Source organism: Oncorhynchus kisutch, unplaced genomic scaffold (assembly GCF_002021735.2).
Source record: "Oncorhynchus kisutch isolate 150728-3 unplaced genomic scaffold, Okis_V2 Okis07a-Okis12b_hom, whole genome shotgun sequence".
Taxonomy (NCBI): domain Eukaryota; kingdom Metazoa; phylum Chordata; class Actinopteri; order Salmoniformes; family Salmonidae; genus Oncorhynchus; species Oncorhynchus kisutch.
In genome coordinates, this window is record NW_022261984.1 from 4,950,582 (window position 1) to 4,974,301 (window position 23,720).

A 23,720-nucleotide genomic window follows, 5' to 3' on the forward strand; every position below is an offset into this window, starting at 1 on the left:
GAACCACACTGAAGCATCTGCGATTTACTACTGTAGAATATGGGAGACCTAATGTCTTAGGTCACCATTCACATTACCAGATAGTGACAATGTCTCCTCCTTGACAGCAACTACTGCCGGAAAACGCCTATAACATTATCTACATACTACACAAACAATACAGACAGTTTAACAGTACATTTCTGGTGGCTAAAACCTAACCTTCTGGTGGCTGAACCCCTTAAGGGGCTCCAACCAGTTGCATGTATACAATGGGCTTACTGAATAAATCCAGGCTTTCTAGGTCGGTTTCCCATCATTTATATTCAGCCTACAACCCTCATCTCCCAAAGATGTCATAATCAGTTGAAACAGCTATACGAACTTTGCCTATCTCGTTTTTGTGTACCGGCTCCTGTTCCACTGATTCGGACTGTAAATTGTGGTAAATCCTGCCGACAATGCCAATTGTTCTGGTACAAATTCCAGCCGGACTCCAAAGAAAGCTCAAGCTAGATTATTTGCCACACTGGTGTCACGACTTCCGCAGACGCCCTCCCTGTGGCGATAGAGGAGCGCGTCAAGCAGCACGCGACCATGTTGCAACATCTGGGCACCGCCATGGATCGTGTGCTGCAGACGATGGATCGTTTGGAGAGAGGAGGGGGTCTTCCAGCGCCTCCACCAGCCCCACTACAGCAGTCCCCACTGTCCACCCCTCCTTCACTCGGTCCCAGCGGGATTCGGCTCGCGTTCCCGAGGGAGTATGATGGGACGATTGCGGATGCCAGGAGTTTCTACTCCAGCTGGGGTTCCTACTCCCTCCAGTGTGAGGGAGACGCGGCGTTGGACCATTACACAGAGTTCACCCGCCGGCTTCGGGCAGTTTTCAACCACCCGCCTGAGGGTCGAGCGGCGGGTGAATGTCTGTTCCACCTGAGGCAGGGGACGAGGAGCGCGCAGGACATTTCCAGCATAAGGCGCTTGTAGATTCAGGCGCCACTGGGAATTTTATTGACCGTTCATTTGACCATAGTTTAGGGATCCCCATTGCTCCTGTGAATATCCCCTTCCCTGTGCATGCCCTAGATAGTCGACCATTGGGGTCAGGGCTGATTAAGGAGGCCACCGCTCTACTAGGCATGGTTACGCAGGGGAGAATCTGTCTCTTCCTTATTGATTCTCCTGCATTTCCCGTTGTGCTGGGCCTACCCTGGTTGGCCTGTCATGACCCCAATATTTTGTGGCAACAGAGGGCTCTCAAGGGGTGGTCACGTGAGTGCTCAGGGAGGTGTTTAGGGGTTTCCATAGGTGCTACTACGGTGGAAAGTCCAGACCAGGTCTCCACCGTGCACATCCTCTCTGAATATGCCGATTTGGCTACAGAAGGCAACTTAATTACCACCCCATCGACGGGGGGATTGTGTGATAAATCTCCTGGTAGATGCTGCACTTCCCAGGAGTCACGTGTATCCCCTGTCGCAAGAGGAGACGGCAGCTATGGAAACATACAGTATGTCTCAGAATCTCTGGCCCAGGGGTACATTCGGCCCTCCTCAACTTTATTTTTTGTGAAGAAGAAGGATGGAGGTCTGCGCCCGTGTATTGACTATCGTGGTATCAACCAAATCACTGTGAGGTACAGTTACCAGCTGCATCTCATAGCCAGTGTGATGAGTCAATGCATGGGGCGCACTTCTTCACAAAATTGGATCTCAGGAGCGTTTACAACCTGGTGCGTATCTGGGAGGGAGACAAGTGGAAGATGGCATTTAGTGCCACCTCCGGGCACTATGAGTACCTCGTCATTCCGTACGGGTTGATGAATGCTCCATCAGTCTTCCAGGCCTTTGATGACGAGATTCTCCGGGACCTGCAGGGGCAGGGTGTAGTGGTGTATATCGATGACATTCTGATATACTCCACTACATGCACGGAGCATGTGTCCCTTGTGCGCAAGGTGCTAGGTCGACTGTTGGAGCATGACCTGTTGAAAAATATACGCAAATAGAAATCAAAGCTGGATGATGTTCAGAGACAGAAGGGAGGGTTGAGAGGAGCTGAAGGGTGGGACTAAAAATAACAAGATTGTCAAATATACTGTGTATTTATATAGTGTGTATAAGCTGGAACCTAAGTGTTGTAAGTAGAAGCCTAAGTGTTGTTGTCCATTAAATTACTCCAATTAGGGGAGGGGTGTAAACCCAGTACAACGTAAATTCACACTCACATAACCACGGTTCAATGAACTTAAAGGTGCATTCAGCTGACTTATGTAACCTGAATAGTCTACTTTATGTAACCTGTATAGTCTACTTTATGTAACCTGTATAGTCTACTTTATGTAACCTGTAAAGTCTACTTCATGTAACCTGTATAGTCTACATTATGTGACCTGTATAGTCTACTTCATGTAACCTGTATAGTCTACTTCATGTAACCTGTCGAGTCTACTTTATGTAACCTGTATAGTCTACTTTATGTAACCTGTATAGTCTACTTTATGTAACCTGTATAGTCTACATTATGTAGCCTGTATAGTCTACTTTATGTAGCCTGTATAGTCTACTTTATGTAACCTGTATAGTCTACTTTATGTGACCTGTATAGTCTACTTCATGTAACCTGTATAGTCTACTTCATGTAACCTGTATAGTCTACTTTATGTAACCTGTATAGTCTACTTTATGTAACCTGTATGGTCTACATTATGTAGCCGGTATAGTCTACTTTATGTAGCCTGTATAGTCTACTTTATGTAACCTGTATAGTCTACTTTATGTAACCTGTATAGTCTACTTTATGTAGCCTGTATAGTCTACTTTATGTAACCTGTATAGTCTACTCTATGTAACCTGTATATTCTACTTTATGTAACCTGTATAGTCTACTTCATGTAACCTGTATAGTCTACTTCATGTAACCTGTATAGTCTACTTTATGTAACCTGTACAGTCTACTTTACGTAACCTGTACAGTCTACTTTATGTCGCCTGTATAGTCTACTTCATGTAGCCTGTATAGTCTACTTTATGTAACCTGTATAGTCTACTTTATGTAACCTGTATAGTCTACTTTATGTAGCCTGTATAGTCTACTCTATGTAACCTGTATAGTCTACTTTATGTAACCTGTATAGTCTACATTATGTAACCTGTATAGTCTACTTTATGTAACCTGTATAGTCTACTTTATGTAACCTGTATAGTCTACTTTATGTAACCTGTATAGTCTACTTTATGTAACCTGTATAGTCTACTCTATGTAACCTGTATAGTCTACTTATGTAACCTGTATAGTCTACTTTATGTACCTGTATAGTCTACTTATGTAACCTGTATAGTCTACCCTATGTAACCTGTATAGTCTACTTTATGTAACCTGTATAGTCTACTCTATGTAACCTGTATAGTCTACTTTATGTAACCTGTATAGTCTACTTTATGTAACCTGTATAGTCTACTTTATGTAACCTGTATAGTCTACTTTATGTAACCTGTATAGTCTACTTTATGTAACCTGTATAGTCTACTTTATGTAGCCTGTATAGTCTACTTTATGTAACCTGTCTAGTCTACTTATGTAGCCTGTATAGTCTACTTTATGTAACCTGTATAGTCTACTTTATGTAACCTGTATAGTCTACTTTATGTAACCTGTATAGTCTACTTTATGTAACCTGTATAGTCTACTTTATGTAACCTGTATAGTCTACTTTATGTAACCTGTATAGTCTACTTTATGTAACCTGTATAGTCTACTTTATTTAACCTGTATAGTCTACTCTATGTAACAAGGAATAGTCTACTTTATGTAACCTGTATAGTCTACTTTATTTAACCTGTATAGTCTACTCTATGTAACAAGGAATAGTCTACTTTATGTAACCTGTATAGTCTACTTTATGTAACCTGTATAGTCTACTTTATGTAACCTGTATAGTCTACTTTATGTAACCTGTATAGTCTACTTTATGTAACCTGTATAGTCTACTTTATGTAACCTGTATAGTCTACTTTATGTAACCTGTATAGTCTACTTTATGTAACCTGTATAGTCTACTTTATGTACCCTGTATAGTCTACTTTATGTAACCTGTATAGTCTACTTTATGTAACCTGTATAGTCTACTTTATGTAACCTGTATAGTCTACTTTATTTAACCTGTATAGTCTACTCTATGTAACAAGGAATAGTCTACTTTATGTAACCTGTATAGTCTACTTTATTTAACCTGTATAGTCTACTCTATGTAACAAGGAATAGTCTACTTTATGTAACCTGTATAGTCTACTTTATGTAACCTGTATAGTCTACTTTATGTAACCTGTATAGTCTACTTTATGTAACCTGTATAGTCTACTTTATGTAACCTGTATAGTCTACTTTATGTAACCTGTATAGTCTACTCTATGTAACCTGTATAGTCTACTTTATGTAACCTGTATAGTCTACTTTATGTAACCTGTATAGTCTACTTTATGTAACCTGTATAGTCTACTTTATGTAACCTGTATAGTCTACTTTATGTAACCTGTATAGTCTACTTTATGTAACCTGTATAGTCTACTTTATGTAACCTGTATAGTCTACTTTATTACCTGTATAGTCTACTCTATGTAACCTGTATAGTCTACTTTATGTAACCTGTATAGTCTACTTTATGTAACCTGTATAGTCTACTTTATGTAACCTGTATAGTCTACTTTATGTAACCTGTATAGTCTACTTTATGTAACCTGTATAGTCTACTTTATGTAACCTGTATAGTCTACTTTATGTAACCTGTATAGTCTACTTTATTTAACCTGTATAGTCTACTCTATGTAACAAGGAATAGTCTACTTTATGTAACCTGTATAGTCTACTTTATTTAACCTGTATAGTCTACTCTATGTAACCAGGAATAGTCTACTTTATGTAACCTGTATAGTCTACTTTATGTAACCTGTATAGTCTACTTTATGTAACCTGTATAGTCTACTTTATGTAACCTGTATAGTCTACTTTATGTAACCTGTATAGTCTACTATGTAACCTGTATAGTCTACTTTATGTAACCTGTATAGTCTACTTTATGTAACCTGTATAGTCTACTTTATGTAACCTGTATAGTCTACTTTATGTAACCTGTATAGTCTACTTTATGTAACCTGTATAGTCTACTTATGTAACCTGTATAGTCTACTTTATGTAACCTGTATAGTCTACTTTATGTACCTGTATAGTCTACTTTATTTAACCTGTATAGTCTACTCTATGTAACAAGGAATAGTCTACTTTATGTAACCTGTATAGTCTACTTTATTTAACCTGTATAGTCTACTCTATGTAACAAGGAATAGTCTACTTTATGTAACCTGTATAGTCTACTTTATGTAACCTGTATAGTCTACTTTATGTAACCTGTATAGTCTACTTTATGTAACCTGTATAGTCTACTTTATGTAACCTGTATAGTCTACTTTATTTAACCTGTATAGTCTACTCTATGTAACCTGTATAGTCTACTTTATGTAACCTGTATAGTCTACTTTATGTAACCTGTATAGTCTACTTTATGTAACCTGTATAGTCTACTTTATGTAACCTGTATAGTCTACTTTATGTAACCTGTATAGTCTACTTTATGTAACCTGTATAGTCTACTTTATGTAACCTGTATAGTCTACTTTATTTAACCTGTATAGTCTACTCTATGTAACCTGTATAGTCTACTTTATGTAACCTGTATAGTCTACTTTATGTAACCTGTATAGTCTACTTTATGTAACCTGTATAGTCTACTTTATGTAACCTGTATAGTCTACTTTATGTAACCTGTATAGTCTACTTTATGTAACCTGTATAGTTTACTTTATGTAACCTGTATAGTCTACTTTATGTAACCTGTATAGTCTACTTTATGTAACCTGTATAGTCTACTTTATGTAACCTGTATAGTCTACTTTATGTAACCTGTATAGTCTACTTTATGTAACCTGTATAGTCTACTTTATTTAACCTGTATAGTCTACTCTATGTAACAAGGAATAGTCTACTTTATGTAACCTGTATAGTCTACTTTATTTAACCTGTATAGTCTACTCTATGTAACAAGGAATAGTCTACTTTATGTAACCTGTATAGTCTACTTTATGTAACCTGTATAGTCTACTTTATGTAACCTGTATAGTCTACTTTATGTAACCTGTATAGTCTACTTTATGTAACCTGTATAGTCTACTTTATGTAACCTGTATAGTCTACTTTATGTAACCTGTATAGTCTACTTTATTTAACCTGTATAGTCTACTCTATGTAACAAGGAATAGTCTACTTTATGTAACCTGTATAGTCTACTTTATGTAACCTGTATAGTCTACTTTATGTAACCTGTATAGTCTACTTTATGTAACCTGTATAGTCTACTTCATGTAACCTGTATAGTCTACATTATGTGACCTGTATAGTCCACTTTATGTAACCTGTATAGTCTACTTTATGTAACCTTTATTGTCTACTTTATGTAACCTGTATAGTCTACTTTATGTTACCTGTATAGTCTACTCTATGTAACCTGTATAGTCTACTTTATGCAACCTGTATAGTCTACTTTATGTAGCCTGTATAGTCTACTCTATGTAACCTGTATAGTCTACTCTATGTAACCTGTATAGTCTACTTTATGTTACCTGTATAGTCTACTCTATGTAACCTGTATAGTCTACTTTATGTTACCTGTATAGTCTACTCTATGTAACCTGTATAGTCTACTTTATGTAACCTGTATAGTCTACTTTATGTAGCCTGTATAGTCTACTCTATGTAACCTGTATAGTCTACTTCATGTAACCTGTATAGTCTACTCTATGTAACCTGTATAGTCTACTCTATGTAACCTGTATAGTCTACTTTATGTAGCCTGTATAGTCTACTTTATGTTACCTGTATAGTCTACTCTATGTAACCTGTATAGTCTACTTTATGTAACCTGTATAGTCTACTTTATGTAACCTGTATAGTCTACTTTATGTAACCTGTATAGTCTACTTTATGTAACCTGTATAGTCTACTTTATTTAACCTGTATAGTCTACTCTATGTAACAAGGAATAGTCTACTTTATGTAACCTGTATAGTCTACTTTATTTAACCTGTATAGTCTACTCTATGTAACAAGGAATAGTCTACTTTATGTAACCTGTATAGTCTACTTTATGTAACCTGTATAGTCTACTTTATGTAACCTGTATAGTCTACTTTATGTAACCTGTATAGTCTACTTTATGTAACCTGTATAGTCTACTTTATGTAACCTGTATAGTCTACTTTATGTAACCTGTATAGTCTACTTTATGTAACCTGTATAGTCTACTTTATGTAACCTGTATAGTCTACTTTATGTAACCTGTATAGTCTACTTTATGTAACCTGTATAGTCTACTTTATGTAACCTGTATAGTCTACTTTATTTAACCTGTATAGTCTACTCTATGTAACAAGGAATAGTCTACTTTATGTAGCCTGTATAGTCTACTTTATGTAACATGTATAGTCTACTTTATGTAACCTGTATAGTCTACTTTATGTAACCTGTATAGTCTACTTTATGTAACCTGTATAGTCTACTTTATGTAACCTGTATAGTCTACTTTATGTAACCTGTATAGTCTACTTTATGTAACCTGTATAGTCTACTTTATTTAACCTGTATAGTCTACTCTATGTAACAAGGAATAGTCTACTTTATGTAACCTGTATAGTCTACTTTATTTAACCTGTATAGTCTACTCTATGTAACAAGGAATAGTCTACTTTATGTAACCTGTATAGTCTACTTTATGTAACCTGTATAGTCTACTTTATGTAACCTGTATAGTCTACTTTATGTAACCTGTATAGTCTACTTTATGTAACCTGTATAGTCTACTTTATGTAACCTGTATAGTCTACTTTATGTAACCTGTATAGTCTACTTTATTTAACCTGTATAGTCTACTCTATGTAACAAGGAATAGTCTACTTTATGTAGCCTGTATAGTCTACTTTATGTAACATGTATAGTCTACTTTATGTAGCCTGTATAGTCTACTTTATGTAACCTGTATAGTCTACTTTATGTAACCTGTATAGTCTACTTTATGTAACCTGTATAGTCTACTTCATGTAACCTGTATAGTCTACATTATGTGACCTGTATAGTCCACTTTATGTAACCTGTATAGTCTACTTTATGTAACCTTTATTGTCTACTTTATGTAACCTGTATAGTCTACTTTATGTTACCTGTATAGTCTACTCTATGTAACCTGTATAGTCTACTTTATGCAACCTGTATAGTCTACTTTATGTAGCCTGTATAGTCTACTCTATGTAACCTGTATAGTCTACTCTATGTAACCTGTATAGTCTACTTTATGTTACCTGTATAGTCTACTCTATGTAACCTGTATAGTCTACTTTATGTTACCTGTATAGTCTACTCTATGTAACCTGTATAGTCTACTTTATGTAACCTGTATAGTCTACTTTATGTAGCCGGTATAGTCTACTCTATGTAACCTGTATAGTCTACTTCATGTAACCTGTATAGTCTACTCTATGTAACCTGTATAGTCTACTCTATGTAACCTGTATAGTCTACTTTATGTAGCCTGTATAGTCTACTTTATGTAACCTGTATAGTCTACTTTATGTAACCTGTATAGTCTACTCTATGTAACCTGTATAGTCTACTTTATGTAATCTTCAAGAGGGATATGTTGGTCACATTCATATTCTTCACTTTATTGAGTGCTTGCATGTCTTCTGTTTGACTCCAAGTTATATCTGGTACATTGTCCTGTCTTTATACAGTATACAGTATACTGTATATTCTGGTAATGGGAAAAATGTGTAGTTGTTCACTTTTGGTTGCTTGACAAAAGCACATTTAAAAATAGAATATGACGATGAAGGGATGAGGTTTGAATGTAAAGGGCAACATTTTCTGTGAGCACTGAGGGTCTGTGAGACGGTGATGATTATTTAGTCAGATTTAAAGTGTAAACAGTGTGAAAGTGCATTGCCCCCAATGCAATCAAGTTGTTATAATCCAAACGTATTTACTTAAAATGCTATGTTTCTTTTAAAAAAGGGGGTTGTGATATTTCGCTGTGGATAAGTGTCTTCTTACTGAGGCTACTAAGAGTAGTTTTGAAGCAATGCATTTATACACGTGTCTTGTTTTGCTTTGTATACAATAATAAAATGCAGTACGACAGGATCTTTCTACATGTGTCTCCATCCATGATTATATATCACAGTCTCAAGGTTCATGAATTAACAGGATATGGAGCAAACATCGCAATTATCACAACACATAGGTTTAAATCTGGCTTTTTTTTGGGGGGGGGGGTGCTTTCCTAGTGATTTTACCCACACACCACTACACATACAGTACAAACTCCAGTCAGCCACACTGGAATTGAATAAAACCGACACCATCTCAGCTTCTGTGTGTTGTTTTTTGTAAAGCTGATATTTACTATGGGTTGGGTTTGGACAGACAGAAATTATACAAGTCTTACAGAGTGTAAATGATTAATAAAGTGTCAAATAGATTTTTAAATGAAGAAGACACAAACCATTAAAGCAATATTTTTCCAGCATCAATACAATGTCCATGAAAATAAGCAGCCATTTTTTACTTTACATTTTACAATACTGGGTGGATGCAACAAAAACAAGTGGTCAAGTTGAGTTTTCAGTGACCCTTTACTTTACAGTGCCATGAAATAGTTATGAATTGAATATGAACTATTTGTTCTTAGATAGTCATTCATCATGCTCCCAAGGAGGGAATGGGAGATGTATTATGCCTACTGTAAAGGGGAGTCGTGCTGTAGTTCATGTCTTATGTAGGCTGACAGGCAGAAATACATGTCCTCATTCAGGGAAATATAACATTCTTGACTCTCAAAATGTGCAGTAAGTCAATCTTTATGGTCGTCACTAAGAGTCACAAGCAAAACTTGTGTTAATTATGTAAGTAGTAAAGCTAAAGGACATTTCTGAACATCCTATCCTGTAAATTGTGAGAGGAGAGAATAGTTAAAAACGTCTTATGGCTGTAGGGGCAGTATTGAGTAGCTTGGATGAAAGGGGTACAGAGGTGCCCAGAGTAAACGGCCTGCTCCTATGTCATAGTTGCTAATATATGCATAGTATTATTAGTATTGGATAGAAAACACTCTGAAGTGTCTAAAACTGTTTGAATTATGTCTGTGAGTATAACAGAACTCATATGGCAAAAATCTGAAGAGTTCCACTTCCTTTTTGGATATTTTCTGTTGGTGCCAGATTTTCAACCAAGCTCTCATTGAAAATACAGAGATATGGATGGGTTTTCACTTCCTACGGCTTCCACTAGATGTCAACAGTCAATAGAACTTTGTCTGATGACTCTAATGTGAAGGGGGGCCGAAGGAGACAGTAATGAGTAATAACTTCCATGAGGTGCCCACGCATAGAACTTGCGCGTTCATGTGAGAGGGAGCTCCGTTCCATCGGTCAATTGAAGTCGATGTAATTCTCCGGTTGGAACGTTATTCAAGATGTATGTTAACAACATTCTAAAGATTGATTCAGCACATCGTTTGACATTGTTTCTACTGACCGTAACGGAACTTTTTGACATTTCGTCATGTTATAGTGGACGCGCTTTGAGACTTTGGTTAGGGGGTTTGGTAAACAATTTGAAAGTAGCTAATTGGACATAAATAACGGACATTATCGAACAAATCAAGCATTTATTGTGGACCTGAGATTCCTAGGACTGCATTCTGATGAAGTTCATCAAAGGTAAGGAAACATTTATCATGTATTTTCTGGTTTCTGTTGAGTCCAACATGTCGATAATTTGGCTATTGTTCTGAGCTCTGTCTCAGATTATTGCATGGTTTATTTTTCCGTAAAGTTTTTTTGAAATCTGACACAGCAGTTGCATTAAGGAGAGGTATATCTATAATTCCATGTGTATAACTTGTATTATCATCAACATTTTTGATGAGTATTTCTGTTGACACGATGTGGCTATGAAAAATCACTTGATGTTTTTGCAACTAGTGAATCTAACGCGCTAATGTAAACTCCGATTTTTTTATATAAATATGAACTTTATCAAACAAAACATGCATGTATTGTGTAACATGAAGTCCTATGAGTGTCAACTGATGAAGATAATCAAAGGTTAGTGATTAATTTTATCTGTATTTCTGGTTTTTGTGAAAGCCATCTTTTGCTGGAAAAAATGGCTGTGGTTATTGTGGTTTTGTGGTGACCTAACATAATCGTTTGTAGTGCTTTCGCTGAAAAGCATATTTGAAATCGGACAATTTGGTGTGATTAACAACAAGATTACCTTTAAAATGATATAAGACAAATGAATGTCTGAGGAATTTTAATTATGAGATTTCTGTTGTTTGAATTTGGCTCCTACACTATCACTGGCTGTCATCATATCGATCCCGGTAGGGGGATTGCAGCCATAAGAAGTTTTTCATGTCTGGTGTTCTCTGTCTTGGCTGAAGAGCTTGGCTGCCCTCCAGTGTTACCAGGTAGAATGTCTCTCAATGTCTTCTTCTTCCCCCTTCTTTTTCCAGCCAGGCCAACTTTCACCCTTTGCCAGTTCTTCATGAATACTTTCTACTTTTTTTATGGCTTAATTTTGAGTGCCCTCTAGTGGCTGTAGTAATATGGTTAAACCCCTTAATTTGCCACGATTATTTGCCACAGTTTTAAAAACACTTTACATTGTACATTCTACAATCTATTGGGGAAATCACCAACGTTTCGGCATCACAGTTCCTTCTCCACTGTGCCTTCTTCACTGTTCCTTCTGCACTGTTCCTTCTTCACTGTTCCTTCTTCACTGCTCCTTCTGCACTGCTCCTTCTCCACTGTGCCTTCTTCACTGTTCCTTCTTCACTGTTCCTTCTCCACTGTGCCTTCTTCACTGTTCCTTCTGCACTGTTCCTTCTTCACTGTTCCTTCTTCACTGCTCCTTCTGCACTGCTCCTTCTCCACTGTGCCTTCTTCACTGTTCCTTCTTCACTGTTCCTTCTCCACTGTGCCTTCTTCACTGTTCCTTCTGCACTGTTCCTTCTTCACTGTTCCTTCTTCACTGCTCCTTCTGCACTGCTCCTTCTCCACTGTGCCTTCCTCAGCCCCGTCACGGACCAGGATGTCTTGCTCCCAGGCAGACTAAATAACTTTTTTGCCTGCTTTGAGGACAATACAGTGCCACTGACACGGCCCGCAACCAAAACATGCAGAATCTCCTTCACTGCAGCCGAGGTGAGAAAAACATTTAAACGTGTTAACCCTCGCAAGGCTGCAGGCCCAGACAGCATCCCCAGCCGCGCCCTCAGAGCATGCGCAGACCAGCTGGCTGGTGTGTTTATGGACATATTCAATCAATCCTTATCCCAGTCTGCTGTTCCCACATGCTTCAAGAGGGCCACCATTGTTCATGTTCCCAAGAAAGCTAAGGTAACTGAGCTAAACGACTACCGCCCCGTAGCACTCACTCCGTCATCATGAAGTGCTTTGAGAGACTAGTCAATGACCATATCACCTCCACCCTACCTGACACCCTAGACCCACTCCAATTTGCTTACCGCCCAAAATAGGTCCACAGACGATGCAATCTCAACCACACTGCACACTGCCTTAAACCATCTGGACAAGAGGAATACCTATGTGAGAATGCTGTTCATCGACTACAGCTCAGCATTTAAAACCATAGTACCCTCCAAACTCGTCATCAAGCTCCAGACCCTGGGTCTCGACCCCGCCCTGTGCAACTGGGTACTGGACTTCCTGACGGGCCACCCCCAGGTGGTGAGGGTAGGTAACAACATCTCCACCCCGCTGATCCTCAACACTGGGGCCCCACAAGGGTGCGTTCTGAGCCCTCTCCTGTACTCCCTGTTCACCCACGACTGCGTGGCCACGCACGCCTCCAACTCAATCATCAAGTTTGCGGACAACACTACAGTGGTAGGCTTGATTACCAACAACGACGAGACGGCCTACAGGGAGGAGGTGAGGGCCCTCGGAGTGTGGTGTCAGGAAAATAACCTCACACTCAACGTCAACAAAACTAAGGAGATGATTGTGGAACAGTAGTGGAGAGGGTAGTAAGTTTTAAGTTCCTCGGTGTACACATCACAGACAAACTGAATTGGTCCACCCACACAGACAGCATCGTGAAGGCGGCGCAGCAGCGCCTCTTCAACCTCAGGACGCTGAAGAAATTCGGCTTGTCACCAAAAGCACTCACAAACTTCTACAGATCCACAGAGAATCCTGTCAGGCTGTATTTTAATTTATTTGACCTTTATTTAACTAGGAAAGTCAGTTAAGAACAAATTCTTATTTTCAATGACAAGCCTAGGAACAGTGGGTTAACTGCCTGTTCAGGGGCAGAATGACAGATTTGTACCTTGTCAGCTCAGAGGTTTGAACTTGAAAGCTTCTGGTTAGTAGTCCAACGCTCTAACCACTAGGCTACCCTGCCGCCACGTATCACTGCCTGGTACGGCAACTGCTCCGTCCACAACCTTAAGGCTCTCCAGAGGGTAGTGAGGTCTGCACAACGCATCACCGGGGGCAAACTACCTGCCCTCCAGGACACCTACACCACCCGATGTCACAGGAAGGCCATAAAGATCATCAAGGACAGAGAGAATACAGTAGACGGCACGGGTCAAAATGATTGATTGATGACCCTACGTCATGATGACGCGTGCATGTTTAAATATGGGCCCCCGCCCCGTCCCCCCTGGTCGTGTGGTCATGTGTTAGAGGGTGTGTGTTATTTTATCTCTATATGTCCGGCTTTGAAGTAGTCCAGGTGATTGATGAGTAGGGGTCTGGTGGAACTGGGTGGTTTGAGTGTTTGAACTTTTGGGGATCATGTATGTCCCCCACCCCCAGGTTTTTTGCCCTTATGTTTGTTATCTATGAAGCAGGTGTGTGTGTGTGTGTGTGTGTGTGTGTGTGTGTGTGTGTGTGTGTGTGTGTGTGTGTGTGTGTGTGTGTGTGTGTGTGTGTGTGTGTGTGTGTTAGAAACAAGGTCCCTTGGCATTGTGTCCATTTCAGGCTTTAAACAACAATTACACAGCCATTTAAATAATATTTCTCAGCCTAGTTTCCTATCTAGTTCTCTTTACATGTACAGGCACAGAGCTTCCAGATAGCTCCAGCCTAAGGATTTTCAGTGCATGTACACCTGGGGAGATTAGAACCCCAAAGAAAAGATCCTAAAGGTAATTTCAGGTTTATCATGACAGCCATTTTATGAAAGGCCTTTACTTATGGCTAAACAGCTTCTACACAGCTTATTAATTAATGCTGGGGGATGAAAGTAGGTGTTTCTAGGAGGGCTTAAACAAATCTACAGTGAAACAAACATGTACACCTTACAAACATATTTTATTGACTTTTAAAAAGACCACAGTAACATGACAGAATTGGTGCAAATGCAATGAAATCTGCTAGGGGATATTAAATGTACAACAGTAGTATTAGGTAACAAGCAATACGTGTTAAACATGTGGCACATGCAATCATGACAGCCTCTTTATGAAAGGCCTTTAATTAGGTGTTTCTAGGAGGGCTTAAACAAATCTACAGTGAAACAAACATATACACTTTACACACATATTTACTGACATTTAAAAAGACCAAAGTAACATGACAGAATTTGTGCAAATGCGACGAAATCTGCTAGTGGATATTAAATGTACAACAGTAGTATTAGGTAACAAGCAATACGTGTTAAATATGTTTTACATACATCCACGACTGACAGGTTTCACAAACTACATTTTAAGGTTTTGTCAGAAAGCTGTAACAGGCCTCATTCAAACGTCTAGAGATTAACCTAGAGACACCAAAAACATCACCGCTTAGAGCAGCTTGGAGATTATTAGCCATGTAAGTGGGGAGCAAAAGAGCGGATTTAACCAAATCTGTACAAACCCCGACACGGGGTATGATAACTCTGACGCGTACGTCTAATGATTATTGTAGATGTTTACAACTGAGGGAGTTGACAGTAGGCCAATGAGATGTATAAAGGAAAATTGACATAACGGACCTCAAAGACCAACAGCCTACTTAATAATATAGAATGCAGGGGTGTGTACTGAACATGTAACCATTATAAAACAACAACAAAAATGTACCGAAACACCCCCTAGTTAGGGACAGAACGTGGACAGAACGTGGAGCATATACTTTAACACTATGTTACCACAGCTTTAGCGAAAACCCACAGCCCCGAATATTTAGCGGCCAGGACAGATTAAAAAAGAGATGTGAATAAGTGAATCCCTCCTAATAGATATTTCTGAAGGCTACGGGACATAGGTGATTGGGAAGCGACTGTTAGACATAGATTATCAGAAACAATTTATAGTCTTTCCTACAATGGTATGTTATAAAGTTTGTAATAATGTACTGTAGACCTCCAATGTTTTTGCATAAAAACACTAATGATGCATGTTTAAATAGTAGTACAATTGGGGTAATTAATTCTAACATGTCTTTAAAACGTTAGTACTATATATTTAGGTATTAAATCAATGGTTTTAAAACAGTATCTCACCCTTTAACGATGGGAAAATGTCCTTTCCAGCCATCAACCCGGTCTGTCACGAAGAAAAAGACATGGAAATCAGGGTGCGTGCTTGAGTGTGCGGTACAACAGTAGGCCTCCAATGTTTTTACATAAAACACTAATGATGCATGTTTAAATAGTAGTACAGTTTGGTCATTAATTCTAACACGTCTTTAAAACGTTTGTACTAAATATTTTTGGAATTAAATCACTGGTTTTAAAAATGTATCTCACCCGTAACTATGGGAAAAGGTCCTTTCCAGACATCACCCCGGTCTGTCACGAAGAAAAAGACATGGAAAATCAGGGTGCGTGCATGAGTGTGCGTGTGACGGAGCAGCAGGAGTGTGTGTGTGTGCGTTTCAAAAAACAAAAGGGTTTGTGTGTGGGTTCAACAAGGGGTCCCCAGCGCTCTATCTGTAGAGAATCGTTTGAAACCAAGGTTTGCACTATTGGCCATATGGCATGTCAAGATATCGGCCGACCGCCCAGGGTTAAACACAGATATCTAATCAACGCACCAGGACCTCTACCAAATCGTTTGCAGACAGAAAGGCTCTATGAATTCACAGCCTTTTGGTCTCTAAACCAAAAACGTACAGGGGGGGTTGCATATGGGATATCTCTCGGAACTCATTCCGTACTTTCGATAGTTAGGGACAGAACGTGAAGCATATACTTTAACACTATGTTACCACAGCTTTAGCGCAAACACACAGGTCCGAATATTTCGCGGCCAGGACAGATTAAAAAAGAGATGTGAATAAGTGAATCCCTCCTAATGGATATTTCTGAAGGCTACTGGACATAAGGGCTTGGGGAAGCGACGGTTAGACGTAGATTCTCAGAAGCAAACTGAGCCCTGTCCTTTACGTAGCCCTTCACGATCACACTTTTTTTGTTTTAGGCGTAAGTCCAAATAATCACATACCCAAGAATATTTATATATTAAAAAAAGGAAAGTGGGCACTCTGAACGACTTCGTAAGACAACAGGCAGCAGTCCCAGGACAGATAACATAGTCTGTGAAGCCCTCATAATGGATATTTCGGGAGCTGAGTAAGTAAAAATATATTTTAAGTTTTGTTTGAATATTATCGTGATATTATTGTAATATTAAACACGAGTTATTTGTTTTTTAAACAGGGGGGACAACGATTTATTTATTTTTTATTATTTTTTAATTTAATTCTTTAGGTATGATGGACATCGGACACATAAGTCACAAGGGTGACTTGGATGCATTAGGGACTCTGAACGACATCGGAGGAACCGATGAAACACGGACACCAAGGGTGACTTGGATGCATTAGGGACTCTGAACGACAACGGAGGAACCGATGAAACAGACAGTATTATGTATTTTTTTGTATGAAAGGTCTATGAACGTTGGAACATCTACAACTATTGAAGATGCAAAAAGGGGTTTTCAGAAATACATTGGGTTTGCAGATATGTATTATTATAAAAATATAACATTTTATCATCATCTAAAACACTTTAAAGGAGCTCTAATTCAAACATGCAAGGATATATATGATACGATTACCCACTTTAAAACTGTTGCTGCAATATCACCTCTCAATGTGTGTACATTTCAAGCTTTCAACAACAATAAACCAACCAGCTCAATAATGTTTCTCAGACTTACACACTGTTGAGTTTTCCTAGTTAGTAAAGAAATAACCACTAAGCTGTATGTCCAGTTTGTCTTTTTCTGTGTTGGGCCTGATATGGTTTTCAATCAGAGGCCGGTGTTAGTCGTTTGTCTCTGATGGGGAACCATATTTAGGTAGCCTGTGTTGTCATTGTTGTGTGATTGTCTATGTTAGGTGCTTGTGTCAGCACATTTGGTATATAGCGTCACGGTCGTTGTTCATTTATTGGCTTGTTCAGTTTACTTTGTGTTTTTGTCATCCATTAAAACGATGCATTCACACCACGCAGCGCCTTGGTCCGCTTCTTATTACCAATGACGCTCGTGACAGCTTGATCTGATCCTCAACCCTATTACGAAAGCATATAATGCACAGTCATAGGCAAAACCATAAAACTCTGACAAGAAAACAATGAAACCCTTAACACGACTACACGCATTGCCATTATTTTAGTTAACATTTTAGTTAACTCCGATGTCGTTCAGAGTCCCTAATGCATCCAAGTCACCCTTGTGTGTCCGATGTCCATCATACCTAAAAAATTAAATTAAAAAATAATAAAAAATAAATAAATCGTTGTCCCCCCTGTTTAAAACACAAATAACTCGTGTTTAATATTACAATAATATCACGATAATATTCAAACAAAACTTAAAATATATTTTTCACTTACTCAGCTCCCGAAATATCCATTATGAGGGCTTCACAGACTATGTTATCAAATCAAATCAAATCAAATTTATTTATATAGCCCTTCGTACATCAGCTGATATCTCAAAGTGCTGTACAGAAACCCAGCCTAAAACCCCAAACAGCAAGCAATACAGGTGTAGAAGCACGGTGGCTAGGAAAAACTCCCTAGAAAGGCCAATACCTAGGAAGAAACCTAGAGAGGAACCAGGCTATGTGGGGTGGCCAGTCCTCTTCTGGCTGTGCCGGGTGGAGATTATAACAGAACATGGCCAAGATGTTCAAATGTTCATAAATGACCAGCATGGTCGAATAATAATAAGGCAGAACAGTTGAAACTGGAGCAGCAGCACAGTCAGGTGGAAGTTGAAACTGGAGCAGCAGCATGGCCAGGTGGACTGGGGACAGCAAGGAGTCATCATGTCAGGTAGTCCTGGGGCATGGTCCTAGGGCTCAGGTCAGTTGAAACTGGAACAGCAGCATGGCCAGGTGGACTGGGGACAGCAAGGAGTCATCATGTCAGGTAGTCCTGGGGCATGGTCCTAGGGCTCAGGTCAGTTGAAACTGGAACAGCAGCATGGCCAGGTGGACTGGGGACAGCAAGGAGTCATCATGTCAGGTAGTCCTGGGGCATGGTCCTAGGGCTCAGGTCCTCCGAGAGAGAGAAAGAAAGAGAGAAGGAGAGAATTAGAGAACGCACACTTAGATTCACACAGGACACCGAATAGGACAGGAGAAGTACTCCAGATATAACAAACTGACCCCAGCCCCCGGACACATAAACTACTGCAGCATAAATACTGGAGGCTGAGACAGGAGGGGTCAGGAGACACTGTGGCCCCATCCGAGGACACCCCCGGACAGGGCCAAACAGGAAGGATATAACCCCACCCACTTTGCCAAAGCACAGCCCCCACACCACTAGAGGGATATCTTCAACCACCAACTTACCATCCTGAGACAAGGCCGAGTATATCCCACAAAGATCTCCGCCATGGCACAACCCAACGGGGGGTGCCAACCCAGACAGGAAGACAACGTCAGTGACTCCACCCACTCAAGTGACGTACCCCTCTAACAATGAGGGTTCAACAAGCCCCTGGAACCTCAACTTTGTCCTCAGGAAAATGTAATCCATGTAGATTACAATGAAGACATATCTGGTACAATCATCACGCTACTGAATTAACATTATCAATCGTTTGATGGTACAATGCAGTCTACAGTCAATGTACACTAAAAACTAACCTAGAAATACACGTAGCAACCTTTGGATAAAAATGGAAGCTCTGGACTACACAGTTCTGTCACGCCCTGACCATAGTTTGCTTTGTATGTTTCTATGTTTTGTTTGGTCAGGGTGTGATGTGAGTGGGCATGTTGTATGTCTAGTTTGTCTGTTTCTATGTGTTTGGCCTGATATGGTTCTCAATCAGAGGCAGGTGTCAGTCGTTGTCACTGATTGTGAGCCATATTTAGGTATCCTGTTTTGTCATTGTGGGTGGTGGGTGATTGTTCCTGTGGCAGTGTCTGTACGGGACTTTTTCGTTCGTTTCACTTTGTTGTTTTGTTCAGTGTTCAGTTTGCTTTATTAAAATATGGAAACTTACCAGGCTGCATCTTGGTCCTCCGATCCTTCCTACTATTCCTCCTCAGAAGAGGAGGAAGACGAGCGTTACAGAATAACCCACCACCAAAGGACCAAACAGCGTCGTAACGGGCAGCAGCAGCCACAGCGGCGGCTGAAATCTCGAGAGGAATGGACATGGGAGGACATTCTAGATGGCAAGGGATGTTACACATGGGAGGAGATTCTGGCTGGAAGGGATTGCCTGGTGGAGGTGGAGGCAGCCAGGAGAACGGAGGCAGTAGGAAAAGGGAACCGGCGTTACGAAGGAACACGGCTGGCTAGGAAGCCTGAGAGGCAGCCCCAGAAAATTATTGGAGGGGGCACACGGGGAGTGTGGCTAAGTCAGGTAGGAGACCTGAGCCAACTCCCCGTGCTTACCGTGGAGAGAGATGGTCCTGGCAGGCACCGTGTTAGCCTGGAAAACGAATTACAGATTGTGGCTTTCATGCTCATCTCAAACTGTACTAGGCAGCACTATGCACATGACTAAAGACTAATCCAACAAATTCGTTAATACATTTTGGAATTTCAGGCAACATCGACTGCGATGGCGACTTCACAATGTGAAAAACAGGACTGTAAGTTCATAATGATGACATTAGGTTTACATTATTGTTTATTCTCACAATGGTGTTGGGGATTGTGTAAATTCAGGTGATTTACCCCCCCCAAATGTTCAAAGTACAACATGCCATTTTGAAAAGTCACTAGACTCCATACTGTGTTTAATTAACTGTTACTCACCTTGGTGTATAATGATTTTTTTTTACAGAACATAAGTCCATCTCAACTACCTCACACCCCAGCACATTGACTCGGTACTCCTTTATATAGCCTCGTTATTGTGTTACTCTTTTTGAGTGAAAATATTTGTCTTACTTTTTAACACTGTTGGGATGGGCTCGTAGGTAAGCGTTTCACTGTAGTCTACACCTGTTGTATTTGTCACATGTGATCAATACATGTGATTTAATTTGATTATGTTCATTTTGATCTGTTGGATTTCATCTAATTTTGTAACCACAAGACTGAAAAAATAATGTAATTTCAAAGGTAATAAATAACTTATGCCTACAGTTGTAACGATGTTAGTCTGAGAAAGAAGGAGAGGACCAAGGTGAAACGTGGTACGTGTTCATGATTTTTAATAACACTGAACACTAGAACAAAAAATAACACCGCGGAACAAACAAAACAGTCCTGTCTGGTACAGAGACAGAAAACAACTACCCACAAAACCAACATGGAAAATGGGAACCTAAATAGGCTCCCCAATCAGAGACAACGAGAAACAGCTGTCTCTGATTGTGAACCAATTCAAGCCACCATAAACCTACAATCCCCTAGACCATTCCAAATCCCCATAGATAGACAACACCCCTAGACAAGACAAAACCCCCTAGACAAATACAAAAACTAAACAAACCACCCTTGTCACACCCTGACCTAAACAAAAAATAAAGAAAACAAATATAACTAAAGTCAGGGCGTGACAACAGTCCCTTACTAAATCAGAATTTTACCTACCAGGTGTTTATCTACCCATTTAATTTACTCACTGATCATTCGTTAAGAAACATTTTCCTAAACATATAATAGCCTGCATTCAGGCTCAAACATTAAAATCCAACTGCAAATGAGCTCTTGCTCTGGTTGACTGTGCAACTGCCTGGGTATACAGGCCAAATACACTGACAGTTGTTTTGTGCTGTTGTCACGTTCTGACCATAGTTCTTTTGTGTTTTCTTTGTTTTAGTGTTGGTCAGGATGTGAGCTGAGTGGGCATTCTATGTTGTGTGTCTAGTTTTCACCTTTCTATGTTTGGCCTGATATGGTTCTCAATCAGAGGCAGGTGTTAGTCATTGTCTCTGATTGGGAACCATATTTAGTTAGCCTGTTTTGTGTTTGGGTTTGTGGGGGGTTGTCTTCTGTCTTTGTGTTCTATGCACCAGATAGGACTGTTTCGGTTTATTGTTATATTGTTTATTGGTTTATTGTTATTTTGTATTTTGCAGTGTTCATGGTTTTGTCGTTATTAAACATGATGAACACTAACTACGCTGCGTCTTGGTCCGATCCCTGCTACACCTCCTCTTCAGACGAAGAGGAGGAAATCTGCCGTTACAGCTGTTTACTTTTTATTTTCAATGAATCCTATCTGAATTGTGATTTGTCTATGTGATCTTTAGCAATATGTTGATGCATACTTGTTAATTAGATTACAGCGAGCTCAAGCAGAAATGAGAGAAGAACCAGCATGATGTCTCCTTTACAATGTAAGTTAGGCCTAGTTTGATTAAAAAATCTAGGTGTTAATTAACACATACAGTAAAACAATAAGGTGGATTTTATGGGCTTGAACTAAAATTATGTTTGTTTGATTTGTAGTTTCCGAGCTGAGGATTGTTCTGGTGGGGAAGACTGGAGCAGGGAACACCATCCTGGGGAGAACTGAGTTCAAAGTAGATTTTGCTGCAGAGTCTGTGACCAAACAATGTGATAGGAGCAGTGAGAGGGACATTGCAGTCATTGACACCCCTGGTCTTTTTGACACTCATCTCCCAACTGGTGGAATGCATCGCCCTTTCCTCTCCTGGACCCCATGTCTTCCTGCTTGTTGTCTAAATTGGTCGTTTTACAGACGAAGACCACACCGCTGTTGTAAGGATCAGGAACATCTTTGGAGAAGTAGCAGTGAGACACACCATGATTCTCTTCACCCATGGAGACACACTGGAGAAAAATAAGAAAAGCATTGAGGAATTTATCCAGGTGGCTGGTGAAGGTCTACAGCAGCTCATTGAGACATGTGGAAACAGATACCACGTCTTCAACAATGAGAACACAGACAACCGTGAGCAAGTAAAGCAGCTGATGGACACAGTTACAGCCATGGTGAATGAGAATGAAGGGAAGTGTTACACCAATGACATGTACCAACAAGTGGAGAGAGCCATACAGAGGAGAGAGGATGAACTGAAACAGGGGTATGAAAAAGAGCTGATAGAGAAGGAAGACCTGGAGTCAGAATTGGAGAGGACAAAGACTTGCTAAAAAAAGAAGAGAGAAGGCAGAAAAATACTTTGAAAAGAAAAATATTGTTGTTGAATTCGTTAGAAAATCTACTGAACGCTGTACCACACACTGATGTTCTACACACACATGTTGTAAAAGAGCCGAGCAGTGGCCAACAGTCTTTTGCATAGATTAACATGGAACTCAGGAAGACCTGGTTCTGTCTTCCCGTGCATCCTTTGAACCTTCTGTATACACTGCAAGACAATAATACAACTGATTACTAACATATGGATCAACTATTGTTCCTACATGATCTTCTTCTCACCACTGTTTATTTTCTTCTATCAGGCCAAAATCAACATGTGGTCTTGTATAAAACCATGGTGGCACAATTCCTATTGCCACAGATGGACCTATAACAAGATCCCGGAGTCCATATTCATCAACCCTTTTCTGAATCTCTGGGCAAAATAGCCTCTTGATATCGTTCATATTCCCAGCAGTCTTCCAATACTGTCAGCTTTTTTTTGCATTGTTGTTTGCTGTTATTCTTTTGTCTTTTTCCTCTTTAGTTCATTTTACTTGCTTGTAGGTGCATTGGAGGTTTCTTGGGGGGTGGGGAATGGAATTCATTTTTATTTTATTTTCTATGGGGGAGGTCTCGGATGGTTGAGGGAGAGCTATTGGAGAACTGTGGAGGGATCTTGGAGGGTTCGGGTACCCGTTTTTTTTGTAGGCCTGGTGGGAGATCTGTTGACGTTCCCTTGAGCAGGGTGCTGATCCTGGATGCTTTTGTGTGTCGCTCTGAATGGGATTCTGTTAGATGACTGGTGTGGTGTAGTTGTTGAGCGGCTTCACTGCAAGTATATTATATGTTTTGTAAATTGAATAAAATAATACATTTTCTTTTATATATATATATATATATATAAATAAACAAAGTGAGGGAGTCCAGGTGAGTCCAATGAGCGAAGCTGCCCGTAATGATGGTAACAGGTGCATATAATGACGGGTAGCCAGGGAGGGGGAGCAGTGGAGAAATGTTGTTACTATCTGAGCTCTGTCTCAGATTATTGCATGGTGTGCTTTTTACGTAA

General features: G+C 39.7%; 1 pseudogene; it reads left to right on the top strand.

The window, feature by feature from the left end:
• Positions 1–576: 576 nt before the first annotated feature.
• On the top strand, positions 577–23,447 carry LOC109876836 (GTPase IMAP family member 4-like; annotated as a pseudogene).
• The last annotated feature ends 273 nt before the right edge of the window (positions 23,448–23,720 follow it).